Consider the following 23,341-nt stretch of genomic DNA (forward strand, 5'->3'; position numbering starts at 1 on the left):
GTTTGTACTGATTTTGCACTGCTCATCTTTTTTCTTAGCTATCGTCCTTATTTTGGGACAGTGGAACCTTCCACTGTCCCCTTATCTGCTTAACATGCTCCCCACTGTTATGCCACTTTTATGCCTGCACAATCACTTCTGAAGATGCAAGGTTAGTGGAATTTTCCACTGAAAATAAAACAACTTCAATTCTCACACCAGAGAGAAGAGATCAGCACCTGCACCTCCACTCCCCCTTGTGAGGAAGCTGTAGGCCATGATGAGGTCTCTCCTCAGTCTCCTTTTCTCTAGGCTGAACAAACCAAGTGACTTGAGCCATTCCTGATACATCTTCCCCTCTAGACCCTTCACCATCTTTGTAGCCCTTCTCTGGACAGTCTCCTATAGTTTTAAGTCCTTATATTGCAGTGTCCAATTGCACACAGTACTCAATTTGAGGCCGCACCAGTGTAGAGTAGAGCAGGACACTCACTCCCCTCAATTGACTAACAATGCCATTTTTGATGCACCCACTCTGCCCTAGTGAGGCCACATCTGGAGTACTGTGTCCAGGTCTGGGCTACCCTGTACAAGAGAGACATGGAACTCCTGGAGATAGTCTAGCAGAGGACTATTAAGATGATTAGGGGACTGAAGCATCTATCATACGAGGAGAGGCTGAGAGAGCTGGGCCTGTTCAGGTTGGAGAAGAGAAGACTGAGAGGGGATCTTATCAATGTGTATAAATATCTGAAGGGAGGGCATAGTTGCAGTTAATTTCCCAAGTATATTACAGCTGATATAAAAAAAAAAAACTATGCTTTGCTTCTTATATGTTCTTATTTCTACATTGCAAATTATCATCACCTCACTTTTGTCACTGCCAGAATCATTGAGCTGTGCAGCAGCCTGGGCCACTGGAAGAAGTTTCCCCCAAAATTTTGTTGATCATTTATTCTTTTTTGAACTTGGATGATTTCAGTGATTCAGTTTGCAATGGGATCCCACTATGCTGTATAAAAATAGCTGAGGAGTGATGCATTATGGCATGAGTAGTCAGGGAAAGGAGTCACTTAAGTCAGCTTTGTCACTTAGGGAAATGTATACAGAACATCACCTACAATATAACTAAGAAGGTCTTCTGGGCAAAAAAAATAAAGTTTCATATCAGTGGAGGAGATAAAACCATATATGACACACAGAATTTGTAATTTCTGTCTGCCTAAGGCTGTCAGTCACTCCTGTTATGCAACACTTAAAGACTGTCAGCAATGTCTCTTAGAGGCATCTAGTCTTTCAGAAGTCCTCCTGCAGTATTTACTGATTATAAAAATACTATACAGCTGCATGCAATCATGCTTGACTTCCAATATTTTGAAATTGCCTTTTATAAAAGGCAAATTTCAAAGGCTAATTTATAAAATGACCAGCACTGATGGACCTCAGTGTCTTCAAAAGCAATTTCCCAGAGGGCCTTATTAACTAGTTCCCTGAGCAGCCTGAAGCATGCTCTCCCCATATCCAGGGTTGAAGTTTTGGTGGCAGTTTTCCTCCTATCACCAAAGATTTTAAACTCAACTACTTCATGGTCACTATGACTGATGACCACCAATCACCACTTTACCCACAAGACCCTCTCTATTTACAAAGAAAAAATCTAGGAGGGCACCTTTCCTAGTTGGCTCCCTTAGTACCTGTGCCAAGAAGTTATCATCAAGGTGTTTTAGGAATCTCCTGGACCTATTTGTATGAACTGTGTGGTATTCCCAGTTTATGTCTGGCAAGCTGAAGTCCCCCATAAGGACAAGGGCGTCTGATCCAGAGGTATCTCTTAGTTACTTAAAGAATAATTTATCAGTGTTGTCATCCTGGCTGGGTGTTCTATAGTAGACTCCCATAACAACATCCCCTTTATTTGCTTGTTCCTTAATACTTACCCAGATGCTCTCAACGATGTCACTGCCAACTGTGAGCTCCATGTAGTCCAGCCCCTCCATTACATACAGTGCCACTCTGATGATTTTACCTTGCTAGGCAGCTGAACTCCACCACAGCCGCTCTCTCACTCCCCCTCCTTAAAAGAAGAGGGAAGGAAAAAAAAAGAAAGAAACAATTCACAGGTTGAGATAAGGATAATTTAATTAAATGGAAAATAATTATTAAGGGAAAATTATTATTAATTAAATAATTTAACTAAAGGAAAAAGGGAAATGGGGAAAGGAAAAAACAAACAAACAAAAAACACAAGCAAAGGGCATGTGGAAATGCAGAGGAAATAAATTACTCTCTACTTCCCACCAACGAGCGATGCTTGACCATGTCCTTGAAGCAGGGCCTCAACGCACGTAGCCAGTGTTTGGGAGGATAGACTTTTTCATAATGAGAGCCCACCCCTCCCCTCTTCTTCCTTTTTCCACCTTTTATTGTTGAGTGTGACAGCATATGATATGGAATATCCCGGTTAGGGCAGCTGCCCTTGTGATTTTCCTTCCTCACCTCTTGCCCAACTTCAGCCTGCTGGCTCTGGGGGGCTTAAAGGAAGTCCTGATGCTATGCCAATATTGCTCAGCAGTAGACACAACACTGTTGTGATACAAGTACTGTTCTAGCTACAAGTGCAGAGCACAGTACTGTATGGGCCGCTGCAGGGAAAGTTAACTCCATTGCAGCCAGACCCAGTAAAGCCACCCACCTACCTCACATGCCCTGCCTATCCCTTCTAAAGAGCCTATAACCATCCATCGTAACATACCAGTCATGCTGACATCACAAGAAGCCAGGGTATGATAGGGACTGGCAGCAATGATTTTTTAAGGTGGTGTCAGAGCTTTTGATCAGGGCAGTTAAAATCAGCATTGTGCTTGACTTGTCTGTCTATGCTTGACTGTCCAATTATACTGAATTTCATGAAATTGCTAGGTCCATTAAAGATGTACTGATATTAGCAATAATAGGAGGATTATGCCTGATGTATTACTCAAATTTTCTACTGCTGAGAAAAAAATATGAGAAAAATAATATGAAGGAAGCCTTCTGTAGTGGTTTGCTTTCTATGGTGATTTAGACTGAATACAGTCTTCTATGCTAAATTCCTGTTTGCCTACGTAAGAAAGAAAGATGAACACAAATTAAAATAATTTTAAAAGATTTTTCTGTGTTATGAAGTTCCTGAAAAAAGTTAATGGAGCTACCATAAAAAAATGGCATTGACTATGTCTGTATAGTATAGTGTAAATATACCCAAATTATCTATGGAACATCAATTATTCTAGCCATACTAATGGGCATACTAGTGGCCACATACTAGTGGCCACAGACATAAAAAAGATGGAGAGCAACTCTTTACTCAATCAGATAATGACAAGACAAGGGGAATGGTTTAAAACTAAAAGAGGGGAGATTTAGATGAGAGGTTAGGAGGAAATTCTTCACTCAGAGGGTGGTGAGGCACTGGAACAGGTTGCCCTGAGAGGTTATGGATGCCCCATTCCTGGAGGTGTTCAAGACCAGGTTAGATGAGGCCCTGGACGCCCTGATCTAGTGGGTGGTGTCTCTGCCTACACCGGAGGGGTTGGAACTAGGTAATCTTTGAGGTCCCTCCTAAACAAAGCCATTCTATGATTTAATAGTGCCTTATGCCCACACTAATTATCCCTAGCGAGATGAAAGGTTTGTTAGCTTCTGCACAACAGTGAGCTAACATGCATTGCTTCTTCGGGGTCCTTAATTACAGTTTCCATATGTAAATCCAAATTAGGGCACTCTGTACTGGAAAGAAACTTGTTTTCATTTGGAAAGAAACATAAACAAAATGTATTCATCACATAAAATTACCAAGAAAATTGATTTCTAACTATTATAAGAGAATGTGTAAGAATAGCTTCAGTTTCTGGAGATGATATGATTAAAATACTGTAATACAGTTTCTGTTACAGTGCAGTCAACGTACAAGCACATTTTCTTCTTACAAAGGCATTATTTTATCAAAAAAGTCATTTGTAGATGAAAATGGTAACACAGCATTTCCATACAGTTCCCTTCATTAACAAAATATATTACATTTTTATATTTTGCTGATAATGCAAAGATGAATGAAATAATGAAATTAAGAAATTCCAGGTTAGTTTTCAGTATGAATGTAAATGTTGCAGGAAAGACACAAAATACATCTGAATGAAAGAACACCCATGGTTGCATAATTGTAACTTATCACTATTCTCATTTTCTCAAAATAAGGAAACATTTGTTAATGCTGTTCTACATAGTTGATTAGAATGTGAATTAATTTTGTTAGTGAAAGACCAGCAAAAAAGTAATCTTGTTTTGCTGAGCACTGCAATAGCAGTGGTCCATGGTGGCCCTTCCCCTGTCTTTTCTTTCCATCTCACATCCCCTCTGAAGAGAGAGATCTGGGAGCATGTCTTGGGCGAAATCCCTTCTCCCATATCCTGTAAGTCAAAGAAAAAAATATCTGGTCAACGTGAGTGTCAACACAGGCAGGCAGCAGGAACAAACACAGAACCACAGCTAAGATAAAAAAGTAGATTTATTTTTGTTACCTTGCTAACCAAGAGATCCCCGAAGCAACAGCCAGGCAGAGGCACACAAGTGGGTACGCAGGCACCGCTAAGCTTGGTCTATGCTAAAAGAACACTGGCCTGCTGTTTACACCTGCTTATCAACGGTTTGCACAGGCATAGTTTTTACCACCATGCTATGATGCTCAATGTGCATCTTTGATCTCTGTACCGAGGGAGCTCAAGTGCATTTGCTAGGGTGCCTCCAAGTCTACCAGACACCTATGTTATCTATACACAGATGCACCACTTGCCAAACACACAGAGCATAAACAAAAATAGGTACAATCTATGAGTTTTTCTACATTACCGCTCCCCAGACTTTATGCATTCCCAGCTGCAGAATCACAGAATCACAGAACTGCAGGGGTTGGAAGGGACCTCGAAAGATCATTGGGTCCAAACCCCCTGACAAAGCAGGTTCCTCAGAGCAGACTGCCCAGGTAGGCATCCAGACAGGCCTTGAATATCTCCAGAGAAGGAGACTCCACAACCTCCCTAGGCAACCTGTTCCAATGCTCTGTCACCCTCACCATGAAGAAGTTCTTTTGCATGTCGGTGCGGAACTTCTTGTGTTCTAACTTGCAGCCATTGCCCCTTGTCCTTTCCCCACAAACCACTGAGAAGAGGTTGGCTACATCCTTCTGTCTCCCACCCATCAGATATTTATAAACACTGAGGAGATCCCCTCTCAGTCTTCTCTTCTCCAGGCTGAACAGACCCAGGTCTCTCAGCCTTTCATCATAAGGAAGATGCTCCAGGCCCCGTATCATCTTTGTGGCCCTCCGCTGGACTCTTTTCAGGAGATCCCTGTCTTTCTTGTACTGGGGAGCCCAGAACTGGACACAGTACTCCAGGTGGGGCCTGACCAGGGCAGAGTAGAGGGGGAGGATAACCTCCCTTGACCTACTGGCCACACTCCTTTTAATGCACACCAGGATCCCATTGGCCCTTTTGGCCACGAGGGCACAGCCTTCTGGCATGTCAGCCATTCCTCCCAGCTTTGTGTCATTGGCGTACTTGCTGAGAGCAGACACTATTCCCTCATCAAGGTCGTCGAACAAGACTGGACCCAGCACCGACCCCTGGGGAACACTGCTAGTCACAGGCCTCCAGCCAGACTCTGCTCCTCCGTTCACCACCCTCTGAGCTTGGCCAGTCAGCCAGTTCTCAACCCACTTTGCCATCCACTCATCTATACCACACTTTCTCAGCTTTGCTAGTAGGATGTCATGGGAGACAGTATCGAAAGCCTTGCTAAAGTCAAGGTAGATGACATCCACTGCTCTCCCCCCATCTACCCAATGAGGCTCAGGGGCGACCTTATTGCTCTTTATAAGTACATTAAAGGAGGGTGTAGCGAGGTGGGGGTTGGTCTGTTCTCCCATGTGCCTGGTGACAGGACGAGGGGGAATGGGCTAAAGTTGCGCCAGGGGAGTTTTAGTTTGGATGTTAGGAAGAACTTTACTGGGAGGGTTGTTAGACAGGCTGCCCAGGGAAGTGGTGGAGTCACCATCCCTGGAGGTCTTTAAAAGACATTTAGATGTAGAGCTTAGGGATATGGTTTAGTGGGGACTGCTAGTGTTAGGTCAGAGGTTGGACTCGATGATCTTGAGGTCTCTTCCAACCTAGAAATTCTGTGATTCTGTGATTCTGTGATACCCAGCTGGTGATGCCATCATAGAAGGCAACGAGGTTGGTCGAGCACGACTTCCCCTTGGTGAATCCATGCTGACTACTCCTCATAACCTTCTTCTCTTCCAATTGCTTGGAGATGGCATCCAGAACAAGCTGCTCCAATACCTTTCCAGGGACAGAGGTGAGACTGACTGGCCTATAGTTTCCTGGATCCTCCTTCCTGCCCTTCTTGAAGACCGGAGTGACATTGTCTATCCTCCAGTCTTCAGGCACCTCACCCGTTCTCCAGGACCTTTCAAAGATGATAGAGAGCGGTTCGGCGCTCACGTCTGCCAGCTCCCTTAGCACACGTGGATTCATCCCATCAGGACCCATGGATTTGTGTGCGTTGAGCCCACTCAGACGCTCCTGAACCACTCCCACGTCCACCAGGGGGGAGCCCTCCATTTCCCAGACCCTTTGTCCTATTTTCAGGGGCAAGGAGTCCCGGGGGAGTGTCCTTGAAGCAAAGACTAAAGCAAAGAAAGCATTCAGTATCTCTGCCTTCTCAGCGTCTCCCATGACCAGGACACCCCCCTCATTCAGCAAGGGACCCAAATTATCCCTAGTCTTCCTCTTGCTGTTTACATACTGCAAGGTCACTTGAACGAATTTGGCAGTCTTCCATTCTCATCCCATCCTCCTCGATAATCTTCTGTTTTTAACCCATTCCTCTCAACAATGAGCTTGTAGCATGGATCTTGTCAAGAGTGAAACTATGATATTAAAAGCAATGCATCACAGCTTAGTGTTCAAGATGTCCTAAGCACACAGAAATCTCGTTCTACCTCCTGTACATCCATGAAAAGTTGAGCCAAAGACAGGTTTGGGTGTTTCCTCATCCATCTTGTTCTTTGTAAAACTTCTTTTGTCACTTCTGTGTCATCTACAGGGACATGTTTCCTTTACACAAAGACAAGAGAAATTTTTACTTAAAAAATAATTTCTATGCAACTATATTCAAATGCTTGCTTTCTTTACTAATAAAATTTCATTAGCAATGCAAGTAGAAAAGAGTCTTCTAGCACTGCTGTTCTTCTGAGTTTTTTTAATCAAATAAAAAGTCTTCTAGCAATGTGTTGTTTAAACAGACACTTGAGACTTGATAATTAGCAGAGTAGCATGTGTATCATAAATAAAACTGCAAATGACATCTTCATGCCTGATAAGAAGTGCTGAATATCGTGTCTAACCGACTGTTAACAGGTGAAAAGATTTCTCTACAAGAGAAGGGGACATCTGGCAGGGGGCTTGTTGAAAGACCTCCTTGTCATCAGTCTGAATCTTAAAATTTGAAAAGCTTCTACTTGTGGACTGGCTAGACTTTTTGTAAGGTTTATGTTTTAAAGAAGTTATTGCAAATGAAATGGTGTTTGAGAAATGATGGTCAGGGTAAATTCTGAGGTCTTTAAGGCTCTCTCTCATACTGTTATCAGTTACTTTGAGGTTTCTAGCAGTTTTTTCACTTCGCTATTAATCCTATTTATAGATAGTTATACACTTTAGGATAGTAATTCTTAAATCCTTCTGTTAGTGACTATGTTGCATCAATATTAATAGTTGCATCCTACTTAAATCCAGGCAAAGAAATGTGAAATAGCAGATGTAAAGCTCCATTTTTCTATTTCATCATCCTGTCACTCCAAAGAAGAGAAATGATTCTAGAAACAGAATTATTTAGGTTAGAAAAGACTCATAAGATCATCAAGCCCATTCATCACCTAACACTATCACTAAGCCATTGTATTGTGTTTACATGGCAAGGGTTTGGGGGGGGGATGCAGGGGCGGCCTCTGTGAGAAGAGTCCAGAAGCTGCCCCATAAAAGCCAGTTTCAGCAGTCTCCAAAGGGACCTGCTGATGGCCAGAGCTGAGCCAATGAATGAAGTTACCCATCACAATGAATGAAGGTATCTATCACAGTTGTCACCTCCAATGGTTTTGGAATTCACCCCTGAAGAAGTGTGGAATCCTAAAAAAATGATGGAATGTTTAAGAAAGGTATGCCCCAACCCTACAATGACAGAGTTTTACAGCTCGTCATACTGTGCTGGGGTCTAGCTTGCACTTATCAAACAAAAGTAAACACTATTCAGCACCCTCAAGGGGAAGAGAATGCCTCTTGATATGATCCATCTCCACAAAAGCACTATGGTTAATCCAAGTCCTGACAAACACACTACAGCTAATGCAACTCCCACAACACTCACTGCAGTTAATCCGACCCCCCGAGAGACAATGTGGTTGAACTAGAGAACCAACCTGTGTTAGTATCAGTCACCCCTATATTCAAGAAGAAGCAATGGAAGGGGGAGGAAATTCATTTGTGAAGAAAAGGAACATATACTAGGAGGGGAAAGGAGGAAGAATTGGGTGAGGCATGTTAATCTGAAGCAGGGCCATCACAAGAACAGGAGGAGAAAGAGGCAAAACTCCTAAACGAGGCAGTAACCACACGATCCCTATCCCTGGGTGAGCTGTGAAATAAGCAAAAATATTTCAGCTTTCATCCAGGTGAGCACATTGTCGCCTGGCTGCTCTGATGGTGGTGCCAATACCTGGAATAAGAAGGATGGGATCCCTCACTAAAGAAGGGGGCTCTGACAAAGCAATTGGAAAAGGAGCACAAGTCTTCACCCTCTGGAGGCGATTCCTGTCAGGCGTGAAGGAAAGATATCCCTTCAAAGAAGATCTTGTATGTCAACCAGGCAAGTAGACCACTGTGGAGAGGGGAATCCAGTACCTGAGGGAATTAGCCATGCTGGAGGTGATTTATAGTGGCAAGGTTGTATTTTTTTTACTTGGGGGGGTTGGGGTGGGGAGGGGGCTGATGGGGTGGCCTCTGTGAGAAGAGTCTGGAAGCTTCCACATGTTAGATAAGAGCCAGTTTCATCCTACTCCAAAGGGATCCATCACTACCCAGAGATGCTGCCCATGGGGGATCCAGGTTGGAGCAGTTTTCTCCTGAGGGATGGACCCCGTGGTACGGACCCATATCTGGAGCAGTTCTGGAAGAGCTGCTGCCTGTGGGAAGCCCACACCGGATCAGTTCATCAAGGACTGTATCCTGTAGGTGGGACCACACAGCACAGGGGCCGAGAGTGACCGAGAAGGAGCGGCAGAGAAGAAGCGCTGTAGACTGACCATAACCCCCATTTTCCCGTTCCCCTGCGCCGCTCGGGGGGAGGAGGTGGAAGAAGGTGGATGGGGGGGGAAGGTGCTTTTGGTTTCTTTCCTTTGTTTCTCACTTCTCTAGCTTGTTAGTAATAAGCAATAAATCTTACTATCTCCCTATGCTGAGTCTGTTTTGCCCGTTACAATAATTATTACGTGATTTTCTTGTCCTTATCTCAACCTTTGAGCCCTTTTCACATATTTTCTCCCCATTCCTCTTTGAGGAGGGGGAGTGAGAGAGCGGCTGTGGTGGAGCTCGGCTGCCCACTCGAGCGGAACCACAACACCATAAAACTGAGGAAAGTCAAGGGACCTGCACAGGAGATCCAGTTCTTAGGAATAAAATGCCAAGATTAACATTGCCACATCCCAGTGGATGTAATCAGCTATGTCTCCACCAACTAGCAAAAAAAGGAAACATAAACTTTCTTAGGCAGTGTAGATTTTTGGAGAATGCATATTCCAAATTACAGTCTGACTGTAAGCCCTCTTTATCAAGTGATCCGGAAGAAGAATGATTTCAAATGGGGCCCTGAGCAATGACAAGTCTTTGAAGAACTTAAATAGGAGATAGTTCTGGTGGTTTTACCCTGCTGGGCAGCAAAATTCCACCTCGACCACTTTCACTCCCCCTCCTCAGTAGAATAGGTGGAGAAGAAAGTATGCTGGTAAGAAAAAAAGTCTCAATGGGTTAAGATAAGGATAATTTAATTAAAGGGAGAAGAACGTACTGTTTGTGCAGGAGAGCAGTGAAGGAGTTGCCTCTTCAAAGAGATTACAGTTTATCCAATTTTACATTAAGCATGTAATGACAGAAAGAGAGTTTCCCCTTCCCAACCAATCTATGTAACATCTAACAGAATATGTATTCTGATCATCGCATATGTCAGTATCTTTTAGTAAGGAATAATTGAAAAAGATTATCATTGTCCAGTGGATCACCATTAGAATACAAACACAGATAAGAATGGGATCTCCAGAGTTTTATGGCAAGGATGAAGAACTTTTCTCATTTTAAGCACTCATTAGAATTTCTGGATGTATTTGGTGAGCCACACACTAATAATGTATCTGTCATATTCCCCAGTCTTTGTTCCACAGGGCTCTCTATCACTCTTACACAATTTACTGCACCATCTCTTGCAGTGTTTAATGCCCAGCTATTTCATGGTACACATTACTAGAATCAAGCTGGCACCTTGCACTGCTAGGTGTTTCTCTAGTTCTCCATACTGCAGAGCACTGTGCTACTTAGCACATCCCATATACAGATTATTTCTCATTCTTAGCACCACAACACTACAAAGCACTCCTCTGATAAAGACATGTCCACACTGAATAACTTACTGTGATTCTGCTTTGACACTGATTTCATTTAGATTGGAAAGGAGAGTCCACAGCAAACCACTGAAAAGAGGTTGGCCAAATCCCTATGTCTCCCACACCTCAGGTATTTATACACATTGATGAGATCCCCTCTCAGTCTTCTCTTCTCCAGGCTGAACAGACCCAGGTCTCTCAGCCTTTCCTCATAAGGAAGATGCTCCAGGCCCTGTATCATCTTTGTGGCCCTCCACTGGACTCTCTCCAGGAGATCCCTGTCTTTTTTGTACTGGGGAGCCCAGAATTGGACACAGTACTCCAGGTGGGGTCTGACTAGGGCAGAGTAGAGGGGGAGGATCACCTCCCTTGACCTGCTGGCCACATTCCTTTTAATGCACGCCAGGATCCCATTGGCCCTCTTGGCCACGAGGGCACACTGCTGGCTCATGGTCAACCTGTCGTCCACCAAGACCCCCAGGTCCTTCTCCTCAGAGCTCCTCTCCAGCAGGTCGTCCTCCAGCCTGTACTGATACATCCGGTTGTTCCTTCCCAGGTGCAGGACTCTATACTTGCTCTTGGTAAACCTCATTTGGTTTCTTCCTACCCATCTCTCTAGCCTGTCTAGGTCTTGCTGAATGGCAGCACAGCCTTCTGGCTTGTCAGCCACTCCTCCCAGCTTTGTGTCATTAGTGTACTTGCTGAGGGCAGACACTATTCCCTCATCAAGGTCGTCGATGAGATAAAATCTTACCTTAATTCTGTAAATCTTACATTAAATATGACATTATTCAGTGGTGCCTGTGTTCTCTCTGAATGTGAGACTGAATTAAACTCTTTTATGTGGTCCAGCCAAACTACATTAGACTCCTTATGTTAGTTAACATTATTCATATAATTTTCAAGCAGAAGTTGATCCTTTGTTCCTCTGTTTTTTTGTTAACATCCTGCCATCCATAGTGAAATATCAGTGATTACAGTCAGGGGATACAGTCAGTCTTAGCAGTTCCCAAGTGATTTGGAAAGATGGAAACTTTTGAGGGCTCTTACCTTTATTTCATTTCTTAGTAGTAATAGTCTTGTTAGGGTGTTGTGGTTTAACCCGGCCGGCAGCTAAACACCACACAGCCATTCACTCACCCTCCCCCCTCCCTCTCTGGGATGGGGGAGAGAAATGGGAAAGTGAAGCCTGTGAGTTGAGATAAAGACAGTTTATTAAGACAGGAAAATAATAATAACAATAATACTAATAACAATAATAATGATAATAGTACTACTAATAATAATGTGTACAAATCAAGCGATGCACAACGCAATTGCATACCACCTGCTGACCAATGCCCAGACTAACCCCGAGCAGTCCAGCCCCCCTCCCCCTGGCTAGCCACCACTGTGTTCAATTTTTGGGCCCCTCGCTACAAGAAGGACATGGAGGTGCTCGAGCGAGTCCAGAGAAGGGCGATGAAGCTGGGGAGGGGTCTGGAGAACAAGTCTCACGAGGAGCGGCTGAGGGAGCTAGGTTTGTTCAGCCTGGAGAAAAGGAGGCTTAGGGGCAACCTTATCACTTTTTATAAGTACATTAAAGGAGGTTGTAGCGAGGTGGGGGTTGGTCTATTCTCCCATGTGCCTTGTGACAGGACGAGGGGGAATGGGCTGAAGTTGCGCCAGGGGTGTTTTAGGTTGGATATTAGGAAGAACTTCTTTACTGGGAGGGTTGTGAGGCATTGGAATGGGCTTCCCAGGGAAGTGTTGGAGTCACCATCCCTGGAGGTCTTTAAAAGACGTTTAGATGTAGAGCTTAGGGATATGGTTTAGTGGAGGACTTGTTAGTGTTAGGTCAGAGGTTGGACTTGATGATCTTGAGGTCTCTTACAACCTAGACAATTCTGTGATTCTGTGATTCTGTGTAAATAGGAAAATTATCTGCAGTTGGCCCAAAGGGGGCGAAAACCAGGAATTCAACGCTTCCAAAAAGTACAGGTAGATTTTACAGAACTCCTTAGAGTAGGTAGATTTAAATACTTATTAGTCTTGGTAGATCACTTGTCAGGGTGGGCGGAAGCTTTCCCTTCAGTATTTGCTACTGCTAACATAGTAACTAAAGTAATTCTAGAACAAATAACTCCCAAGTATGGAATTGTTGAAAATATTGACTCTGATCAAGGAAATCACTTTATGTCAGAAATATTGCAAGGGCTAATGTGGACTCTAGGAATTAAGTGGAAATTTCACACTCCTTGGCATCCTTCCTCTTCTGGAATCGTGGAACGGATTAGACAGTAAAGAAGCAGTTGACTAAGTTCTGGAAACTCAGCTTCCCCAGACGAAGTGCTTACCTTTGTCACTTCTCTGAATTCAAACTGCACCAAGAAAAGATGTGGGAGTTTCGCCATATGAAATATTATTTGGATTGCTGTACATGGACAAAGGGAATGAATGACCTCGATTTGAGACAAAAAAGATGCTTTTCTTAAGAACTATATACTCGGGCTGTCATCCTCTTTGTCATCTCTTAGGACCCGTGGACTGTTAGCTCAAACCCTACTCTTCGAAGCCCTGATCCATCCATTCCGAGAAGGAGACTGTGGTTTTATGCAAACATGGAGAGAATCAAAGCTGCAACCTGAGTGGGACGGACTGTTCCAGGTGCTCCTGACTACTGAGCCAACAGTAAGAATGGCTGAGGAAGGGTGGACTCATACCTGGGTAAAAGCATCAGTTAACCCTGATACCTAAGAGACTGCATTAACAAAGACTTTTAAGGTTAAAACTGTTAAAACTACATATTGTAAATCTTTAACGTCTCCTTAGAAGAATTCTTAATGAATTAATGAGTAAAATGGATTGAATTACACAGAATTAGAGTGTTTCCAGGAAACACTGTCTGGAAGTGGGAGAAAAAGAAAGGGGGGTATTCAATCCCCACCAGAAGAATCCTTATTAGCTTGTGATTTTTATTGTTTTTCTTAATTATTATTTTATAATTATTATGGGGTGTATATACACATAGAAATGGTGTATTTTAAGTTTATCTTAGTAATACCTATTCTCAATGGATTAGTGATAGGATGGAGGGAAAAATCATCATTTCCAATTAATCCAGAACATCTCTCGAGCTCTATCTTGAAATAACTGTTGGATTTGCACCCAGATGCCTAGAAAGACTGAAGAGGCCTTGTCCCTGATTGCTATTTCCAGCAGCAACTGTGTCTGGATTCTCTAGATTTCTAAAAATGACAGATCATACTCAGTCCCGAGAAAGAATAGATTTTGAAGTTGAGCTCCCTACACATAATCCTGGCTACAACATACTGTGTTATCAAGGGTGCCTTTTAAACAACATTGACAGAAACTGAGGGGGCAATAGTACTGACCCTGGGTGTGGAAATATTATCTATGAAGTAGGGAATAATCCATACTGTACCTAATATGGTAGCCACGGGAATGCTAATACACATAATGCACACCAGATACAACATGAGAATCCTGTAACCAGATGACCTGTCCGGAATGGCAAGGGGTGGTACTGGCTATGTGGCAATAAAGCCAGGAAGGTGTTGCCCCTAGGATGGAAGGGAGCTTGCACCCTGGAGGCAATAATTCCAAATGTAACTATTATTGAAGACCCACAAAGCCAAAGCCCCCTTGAGACCACATGCAGAATTAAGCAGACTTCAGATAATCCTCTAGTAAAATTCTCTGGCATTTCACAGCTTTGCAAGGTGGTTTTTACCTTGGTTAGGGATGTGTGAATTAGAAAATGCTATTGTAAATATCTCAGCTATAATTGAAGAACTATAAAATAAATTAGATAAGTTTGCAAAAATAGTAATCTAGAATCATAGTATTAGATTTATTAATAACCTCATAAGGAGGAGCTTGCACTGTAATTAATACTAGTTGCTGTATACGTGTAGATCAAATGGGATGAATTCGACTGATCTGAAAAATATTTGGGGGGGGAAAAAAAAAAAAACACAACAAGATCCTACATAGAGTAACTCAAGATGAAAGTTCCTGGGGATTTAGAAACATTTGGGAGAAACTAATTTTGTGATTACTAGAATAGAATTGGCTCAAACAACTATTTGTCGGTATTGTAATAATAATGGCATTGTATATCTGTCATCCCCCATGACATCCGAAGAAGAAGATTGCACCTGAATGTTGGAAAAACTCAAGAGTGCGGTATGTGACAAGGTGCAAAAACAACATTAGGAGTAAGAAAAGAAGAAGGGGGGGATTGTGAGAAACTAAGTTGTGTTTTTGCAGTAGAGAATTACTTTTCTGTATTCCAAGGTAGTTGTGTAGTCATAATAAGGAGAAATGCTAAGTAGATAAGTGGACAGTAGGAGGCCTCACTGTTCCAAAATAAGGTAGAAGCTTGAGAAAAGCAGGATGAGCAGTGTGAGAACAGTAAAAACAAAGATCACAAGTTCTCAAAACATAAGAAAGGATAAATTAAAGGGTTGAAAAAAAGAAAAATTGTACATATATGGTATAGAGGAGCATCGAGTAGCTTGTGAACCTGTAGTACTCAGCCAATGAGGAAACAGGGGAGGTGATCAGGTGTCGGGTAATAAGAGGTTAATATTTGTTTACTAAAATGCGCTCCTGATTGACAGGACGCCCACCATTGCAATCGCGAATAAAATAGCTTCACAGAAGATCCTGTCTGAAGAAAATTATTTGAGATGTTTCTCACAAAAGGGAGGAGAGGATCTTCCCTGTGCTCCTCCCTGCCTCGCTTGAACTGCCTGCACTAAGGGCCAAAGTGTGTCCTGTTTGCGGCACTCCCTAGTAACCGTTTTTATACCATCAGGGGGTTTTCTGTTGTCACCCCTGGTTCCGCCCTCAGTATGTCAGCGTCTCTGGGCGGCACAAGCACAGCTCCTGCCTGCTGGGGGGGGGGGCGGGGCTGCGGCTCCAACCAAACGGCTCTGTGCTGCGTTATTGCGGGAGGGAGGGGGGGGGTTCGGGGGTTCGGGTTGGCTCCATCTGTCTCCCTGCCAGGAACCCTCGCTGCAGCGGGATCAGAGGTCCTTACGAGAGTTCCTAACGAGAGGTCCTCATTAAAATGGATAGAGCAACTGGAATGCATCGAATTCAGCCTAGGAGTAGATGAAGAGCGAGTTGAGAGCTTTTGGGTAAGGATTAAAGGGCAGGCTACCATGGCTGACACCGTTGTGGGTGTTTTCTACAAGCCACCTGATCAGGAAGAGGAAGTAGATGTAGCCTTCTACAGACAGCTGGAAGAAGTCTCACAATCACATGCCCTGGTTCTCATGGGAGACTTCAACCACCCTGATATCTGCTGGGAAGACCATACAGCTAGGCATAAGCAGTCCAGTATGTTTCTGCAGTGCATTGATGATAACTTCTTGACACAGGTGCAGTCAAGGAGCCAACAAGGAGAGGTGTGCTGCTGGACGTTGTATTAAAAAATAAAGAAGGGCTGGTTGGAGATATAAAGGTTGGGGGCAGCCTTGGCTACAGTGACCATGATATGGAGTTCAGGATCTTGTGAGGAAGAAGCAGGGCAAAAAGTAGGATTGCGACCCTGGTCTTTGGGAGAGCAAACTTTGGCCTCTTCAGGGACCTGCTTGGAGGAACCCATGGGTCAGGGCCCTAGAAGGAAAGAGGGTCCAAGAGAGCTGGTCAGTATTCAAGTATCACTTCCTCCAAGCTCAAGACTGATGTATTCCTGTGAGCAAGAAGGCAAGTAAAGAGGGCAGGAGAAATGCATGGATGTGAAAGGAGATCCTGGCAAAACTTAGACAGAAGAAGGAAGTTTACAGCACGTGGAAAAAGGGACAGGCCACTTGGAAGGAATATAGGGACATTCTCAGAGTATGCAGGGTTGCGACAAGGAAGGCCAAGGCCCATTTGGAATTAAATCTGGCAGGGGATGTCAAGAAGGGCTTCTTCAAATACATCAGTAGCAAAAGGAAGACTGAGGAAAATGTCGGCCCACTGCTGAATGGGGCAGGTGCCCTGGTAATGAAGGATACAGAGAAGGCAGAGTTACTGAATGCTTTTTTTTGCTTCAGTCTTTACTGCTAAGACCGGCCCTCAGGAATCTCAGCTCCTAGAGACAAGAGAGGAAGTCTGGAGAAAGAAGGTGTTTGGAGGAATGGGTTAACTAACATAGCCGTTTGGTGGGCTCAGAGGCACCCTATTGGACATGCTTGAGCTCCAGGCCTTGGTACAGAGAAGATCAAAGAAGCACAGTGATGATCATAGCATGGTGGTAAAAACTGCACCTGCACAAACCCTTGATTAAAAACAGGCGAAACCAACAGGCCAGTGATCTCCTGGCATGGACCCTGTTTAGCGGTTCCTGTGTCCCCAGTTGTGTGCTTCTGCTTGGGTGTTGCTTCAGGGATCCCTCAGTTAGTGAGGTAACAAGAATAAATCTACTCTTCACATTTTAGCAATGAGTCTGTGGTTGTTCCTGCTGCCTTCCTGTACTGATTCACACAGAGGACTTTCCTTTGGTCAAGGAGGATTGGGTTAGAGATCATTTAAACAAACTTGACACCTACAAATCCATCAACCCCGATGAGATGCATCCACAAATGGTGAGGGAGCTGGTGGATGTTATTGCTAGGCCACTCTCCATCATCTTTGAAAGGTTGTGGAGAACAGGAGAGGTGCCTGAGGACAGGAAGAAAGCAAATGTCACACCAGTCTTCAAAAAGGGCAAGAAGGATGACACAGGAAGCTACAGGACAGTCACCTTCAGCTCCATCCCTGGAAAGGTGATCCTGGAGGTCATCTCCAAGCACATGGAGGCTAAGAAGGTGATCAGGAGTAGTCAGCAGGGATTCAGCGAGGGGAAATCAAACCAAAAGCAATCTGAAAGCCTTATATGATGAGATGACTAGCTGGGTAGATGAGAGGAAAGCAGTGGGTGTTGTTCATTTCAGCAAGGCTTTTGACACTGTCTCCCGTAACATCCTCATGGGCAAGCTCAGGAAGTGCAGCCTAGATGAGTGGACAGTGAGTTAGATCGATAATTGGCTGGATGGCAGAGCTCACAGGGTTGTGCTTAGTGATGCAGAAATTAGTTGGAGGCCTGTAGCTAGCGGTGTCCCCCAGGGGTCAGTACTGGGTCCAGTCTTGTTCAACATTAATCAGTGACCTGGATGATGGAACAGAGTGCACCCTCAGCAAGTTTGTTGATGACACAAAGCTCGGAGGAGTAGTGGATACCCAAGAGGGCTGTGCTGCCATTCAGAGGGACCTGGACAGGCTGGAGAGTTGGGCAGAGAGGAACCTCATGAAGTTCAACAGGGGCAAGTGCAGGGTACTGCACCTAGGGAGGAATAACCCCAAGCACTGGTACAGGCTGGGGAGTGACCTGCTGGAGAGCAGCTCTGCAGAGAGAGTCCTGGGAGTCCTGGTGGACATCAGGCTGACCATGAGTCGGCAATGTGCCCTTGTGGCCAAGGAGGCCAACGGTATCCTGGGCTGCATTCAGAAGAGTGTTGCCAGCAGGTCAAGGGAGGTGATCCTCCCCCTCTACTCAGCCCTGGTGAGGCCATGTCTGGAGTATTGTGTCCAGTTCTGGGTGCCCCAGAACAAGAGGGACATAGAACTACTGGAGCGAGTCCAGAGGAGGGCTATGAAGATGATTAGAGGACTGTAGCACCTGTCATTCAGGGACAGGCTGAGAGAACTGGGCCTGTTTAGCCTGGAGAAGAGAAGACCAAGAGGGGATCTTATTAATGTGTATAAATATCTGAGGGGAGGCTGTCAAGAGGATGGGGCCAGACGGTTTAGTAGTGCCCAGTGATAGGATAAGAGGCAACAGGCACAGACTTAAACACAGGAAGTTCCATCTGAATATGAGAGGGCACTTCTTTACCGTGAGGGTGACAGAGCACTGGAACAGATTGCCCAGAGAGGTTGTGGAGTCTCCTTCTCTGGAGATATTCAAAACCTGCCTGGATGCCATCCTGCGCAACATGCTCTAGGTGACCTTGCTTGAGCAGGGGGTTGGACCAGATGATCTCTAGAGATCCCTTCCAACCTCAACCATTCTGTGATTTAGTTAATGTCAACATATTACACACAAGGAGAAAATTTAGTCTTGGCATAACTGAGAGTCCAACTGATGGAAAAAAGCAGTTGCACCTGTTTCCTCTAGAATTATAACTAGTTGTTATTCCATGGATAAGCAGGGCATGGTAACATTTCAAATGTCTTCCTGTGTTAGGAAGTATGGGTGCTAAGGGTAGAATTGAAGCCAAGATGTTTCCTATTGCCTGGAAAAATGTAACTGTCCATGTACTTACATGTGTTTTTCCATGTCAGCATTTTTTCATTTCTCTCAGTGAAGCACTAATGTTAGTGACATTACTGGTCAGATTTTGGAGCTAGAGAATTTGGATTTGAAGGACTTAACAAATCATTTTGATTATTGCTATGATACAGTCATGCACTCAGCTCTGAGACTAGCCTTCATCTCTTTGATCTTTATCCATTTATCAGTATAAAGAATCAAATTCTATTGTAACTTTAAGGAAATTTGGATGGTTTCACTAAGGTGTCAGTGTAGTTTTTTTGCTTTTTGATTTGTTTTTAAATGGAGTTTGAGCTAATTAAGGGAGTATGTGTATGTGTATGATAGACTTTCATTGCTTTAAGTGCTGAGAGGAAAAACCTGTGTTTTCTAACTTTTTCCCAAAGCTGGGAAAAAGCAAGGCAACCTTGAAGAAAAAAGGGAGGCTTGTAGCTTGTGTAGTCTTTAGCTGAGAAAATAAGGAAACCTTGGAGGAAACAGAGACTGGTAGCCTTGAGCTAGCAGAAGCAGAGAAGATAAGGGATGAAAGGTAAAAAACAAGAAGGAGAAAACAGCTGCAGGAAGATTCCAGACTGACCTATGGTAACCATTTGCTCATTAAGGGTCATTAACATATTAAAATCACACCTATCAACATGATAATGTATGCTAATGTGGGATTTTGTGCCCCACCCCTGCTGGTCCTCTGTAATGCACAAACTCAGTAGAGATAAGTTAGGTGAGCTGGTACAGCCAATCAAAAGTAGCCAGAGAGCTAGTTTTCACAAGTTTGCTGGGTATAAATGATGGTGATTCAAGCCAGAGATGTGCTTGCTTTGCAAAAGATTGCCAAGCACCTGACTCTGCAGAGTTATGTCTTTAAATAATTAAAAGACCTTTGTGTGAATTCCGATTCTGTGCGCTTATTGTCGGGGTGCACTGGGCATGAACCTATGGACAACATAACTGCTTTTGACTTGAAAGTTGATTAGACTTATGTCCTGGTTTCAGTTAGGACAGAGTTAATTTTCTTCCTAGTAGCTGGTAGAATGCTATGCTTTGGCTTAGGATGAGAAGAGTGCTGATAACACCCTGATGTTTTAATTGTTGCAGAGCAGTGCTTACACCAAGCCAAGGATGTCTCAGCTTCTTGCTCTGTCCTGCCAACAGGCAGGCTGGGGGTGCAGCAAGAGCTGGGAGGGGACAGACCCAGGACAGGTGACCCAAACTAGCCAAAGGGGTATTCCATACCATCTGACGTCATGCTAAACAATATATAGGGGTGGCTAGCCAGGGGAGGGGGGCCGGACTGCTCGGGGTGAGGCTGGGCATCGGTCAGCGGGTGGTGAGCAATTGCATTGTGCATCACTTGTTTGTACACATTATTAGTAGTAGTACTATTATCATCATTGTTGTTATTATTTTTATTGTTATTATTATTTTCCTGTCTTATTAAACTGTCTTTATCTCAACTCACAGGCTTCGCTTTCCTGTTTCTCTCCCCCATCCCAGAGAGGGAGGGGGGAGGGTGAGTGAACGGCTGTGTGGTGTTTAGCTGCCAGCCGGGTTAAACCATGACAACTTAGAATTTATTTTCTTATTTCCTTTACTCTCAGGTGAGAAATACTTATGTTTCAAAGGGAATTTTTACTTTGGTTGTAAAACCAGGATCTATACTGCAGACTTTTTATTAATACTTAGTTATTAGTTTGAGTGGATGATCTGATGAAGGTATGTTATTCTGTGTTAGCTTACAAAGCTATCAAAGAGAGAAGAATGTGAGGATTTTCTGCTTATTCATGCAACTGTCTAACTTCTAACAGGCTGGAAAGAACAACTTCAGACCTCATCCCAAAGTTGAATCCAGCGTTATCAGAATAGAGCCAAAGAACAAACCACCACTTATCAACTTCCAGGTAAAGCATTGGATACTCTAATATTAATGTAACATACTAATAATAGTATTTAATTTCATTTATTTTTCTTTTTACTTTCTTTATGCTGATTTCACTATGAAGTATCCATTGGCATTTACAGAACACCAAAATACTCCTCTACTGATGCATTAGTACGTTACCTGTATGTGCCACCATCAATTTAGGTTCAGCTCGCGTGCTGGAACAGGCTCCCCAGAGGCATAGTCATGGCACCAAGCCTGTTGGAATTTAAGAAGCATTTGGACTGTGCTCTTAGTCATATGGTCTGAATTCTTGGGTAGACCTGTGTGGTGCCAGGAGTTGGACTTGATGATCCTTGTGGGTCCCTTCCAACTCGGAATATTCTATGACTTTCTTATAGTATTTCTGACAAGGCTGAAGTACCATCTCCATGTCAGTTGGAGAGTTGTTACTCATAATGCTCCTTTCATAGTACTTCCCATCTCCTAGAGACTCTTCCAGCTGATGAGTTTGTTACTTATGATCAAAAGAGTGCCTATTAGAACTCTTCATAGACAATACAGAGTCATCTGAAGATAAGACATTATAGGATAGTATTCTTCAAGTTAATTTTTAAAATACTTCGATCTTCAAGACCATTTCAGCCTTGCCCAGCATTAGCCAGATTTTCTTGAAGTATCTGCCTTCTCAGCAATTAAGATCTAGCCAGTAGTGCCTAGGCACAAAAAAGAACAATTGAAATGTTTTTGTGGGTGAAGTTTTTTTTTCCTCCTTTTGTATTGCTTTGTCCAAGGCTGCATGGTTTTTGTATTAAGAAATATACTTTCCTGAAAGATTTTTGTGTTCAGTATTGTTGTGAAACTGTCATTAGTGTTTGTTCTTGTTTATAGCAGTTGTATGTTCCTTTCATTGAACACTTTAATTTCAGGAACGTGATTGTCTAGTAAGGATAGCCTTTGTTAGGATAAACAAAATACTCTCTGTAGCCTTTAAATAACTTTTATTAGAGGTAAATTTATCAGAGTTTCAGAGTCCATCCAGCTAACCATTTCTTTTGTGCAAATGTCTAGCAGTGTTATATACATGCCAGCAGAGTCTGGGATAAATCACGATGGAGAACTTATCAGAAGAGTTTGTGACCTCAGCATATGAAACTTTTTAGAAGAAAACTCTACTGGGCAGTTGTTCAAAAAGAACAGCTCTCTGTAGTTTAATTATATTATTTTATTTTTATTGTAAAGATTAAGAATCAGTTGAATAAATAACAAGTTCAGTTTTCATTCTAGACTTGTATACCTTTCAGGTCAAGAGCTGTAGAGCAGTTTCTGGATCATAATTACCGAATTCATTGTTCCTTTTTAATATATTAAATTCTATTCCTGTGTACTGTGACCTAAATACTAACATAAGAATAAAAAAAAATCAGAATTGAAAAGCTTAATACGTTAAAGCCTTTCTAAGAGAATTTCAGGAAGGGAAGAATTTAACTGTTATTAAAGAGAAATCTAAAAGGGTCATTAAATTACAGTGGAAAAAAAATATCTGAGGATATTGTTAATATCTTGGCTGCACATGTCTCAAGGCCTGACTTTTTTCCCAAAAAGCTAGTAAGAATTTTTTTTGTCTGCTTAGCAATAGTGCTGGTGATTGATTTACAGTGAATGAGCTGAGATACAAAAATTCAGACAATGAGAAAACAATCCATAAAAGAAAAAAAAAAATACAGCTTATCTCATGAAAGAAGAACTCTTCTAAAAGCAGGGAAAGAATAGATAGTTTAAATTAACCTTATTCTATGCCAGAAATAGAAAAGTAATTTGCATCTTTTTCTGTTGACAGGAAATACCTGAAAACTTCAAAATTGTGGTGAAAATACAGACAATCCTAAGATACTGATTACTCTGAAAAACGAGCCTGTTCAATTAATATAGATGACTTCATTAGGTAAATCTTTTCTCTTTAGGCCTTCCTTTTAAGCTTCTTCAGTTGTACCTCCTTCTATACCAATGTTGTACAGATTGGTATTGGGTTACATAGGGAAAGTACTAACCCTGGTTTCCTCTGAATATCAGACAATTTTTGCTTCCCAGTCCTACATGACAAAGCATATAAACCTTATATATATTTCAACTGCTGCTTACAGTATTCAGAACAAACTGAAGATTTCTACTTATGTAACTTGTGTACTAGGTACTTTTATGTATCTTCTAAAAATAGCTCTAATAACAGAATTGGTTATTGTAATTTCTCTGGAGACTTATGCAGCCCTTCCCTGTCCATCTGTCTTGAGAATTAGGCCTTGATCTATAGCATAATTTGGAAATTTTAGTAATTGATTACTATATTCTATTCTTCTGGTCAGTAATTTAAGTTGGAACAGGAATCCTCTCCTAATTAAAGATAAAATTCCTAGCCACTTCTCAGCGTAAC

At 42.9% G+C, this 23,341-nt stretch overlaps 1 protein-coding gene and 1 long non-coding RNA gene across 2 annotated transcripts in view; one reads left to right on the forward strand and one right to left on the reverse strand.

Annotated features, from left to right (window-relative positions):
- Positions 1-1,305: 1,305 nt before the first annotated feature.
- LOC101797743 (kinesin-like protein KIF2A) overlaps positions 1,306-23,341 on the reverse strand; it is a 171,616-nt gene continuing 149,580 nt past the window's right edge. The window contains exons 21-22 of the transcript XR_011805633.1: positions 7,022-7,136; positions 1,306-4,427 (exon numbers count right to left, since the gene is read on the reverse strand). The gene's annotated coding sequence lies outside the window, so the exon portion shown is untranslated. The remainder of the gene's footprint in view (positions 4,428-7,021; positions 7,137-23,341) is intronic.
- LOC140000587 (uncharacterized) lies at positions 20,326-23,340 on the forward strand. Its single transcript, XR_011805635.1, has 3 exons — positions 20,326-20,358; positions 20,837-20,929; positions 22,751-23,340. It is a non-coding gene; the product is annotated as an uncharacterized lncRNA (long non-coding RNA).

This window comes from Anas platyrhynchos, chromosome W (assembly GCF_047663525.1).
Source record: "Anas platyrhynchos isolate ZD024472 breed Pekin duck chromosome W, IASCAAS_PekinDuck_T2T, whole genome shotgun sequence".
In the NCBI taxonomy this organism is placed as follows: Eukaryota; Metazoa; Chordata; class Aves; order Anseriformes; family Anatidae; genus Anas; species Anas platyrhynchos.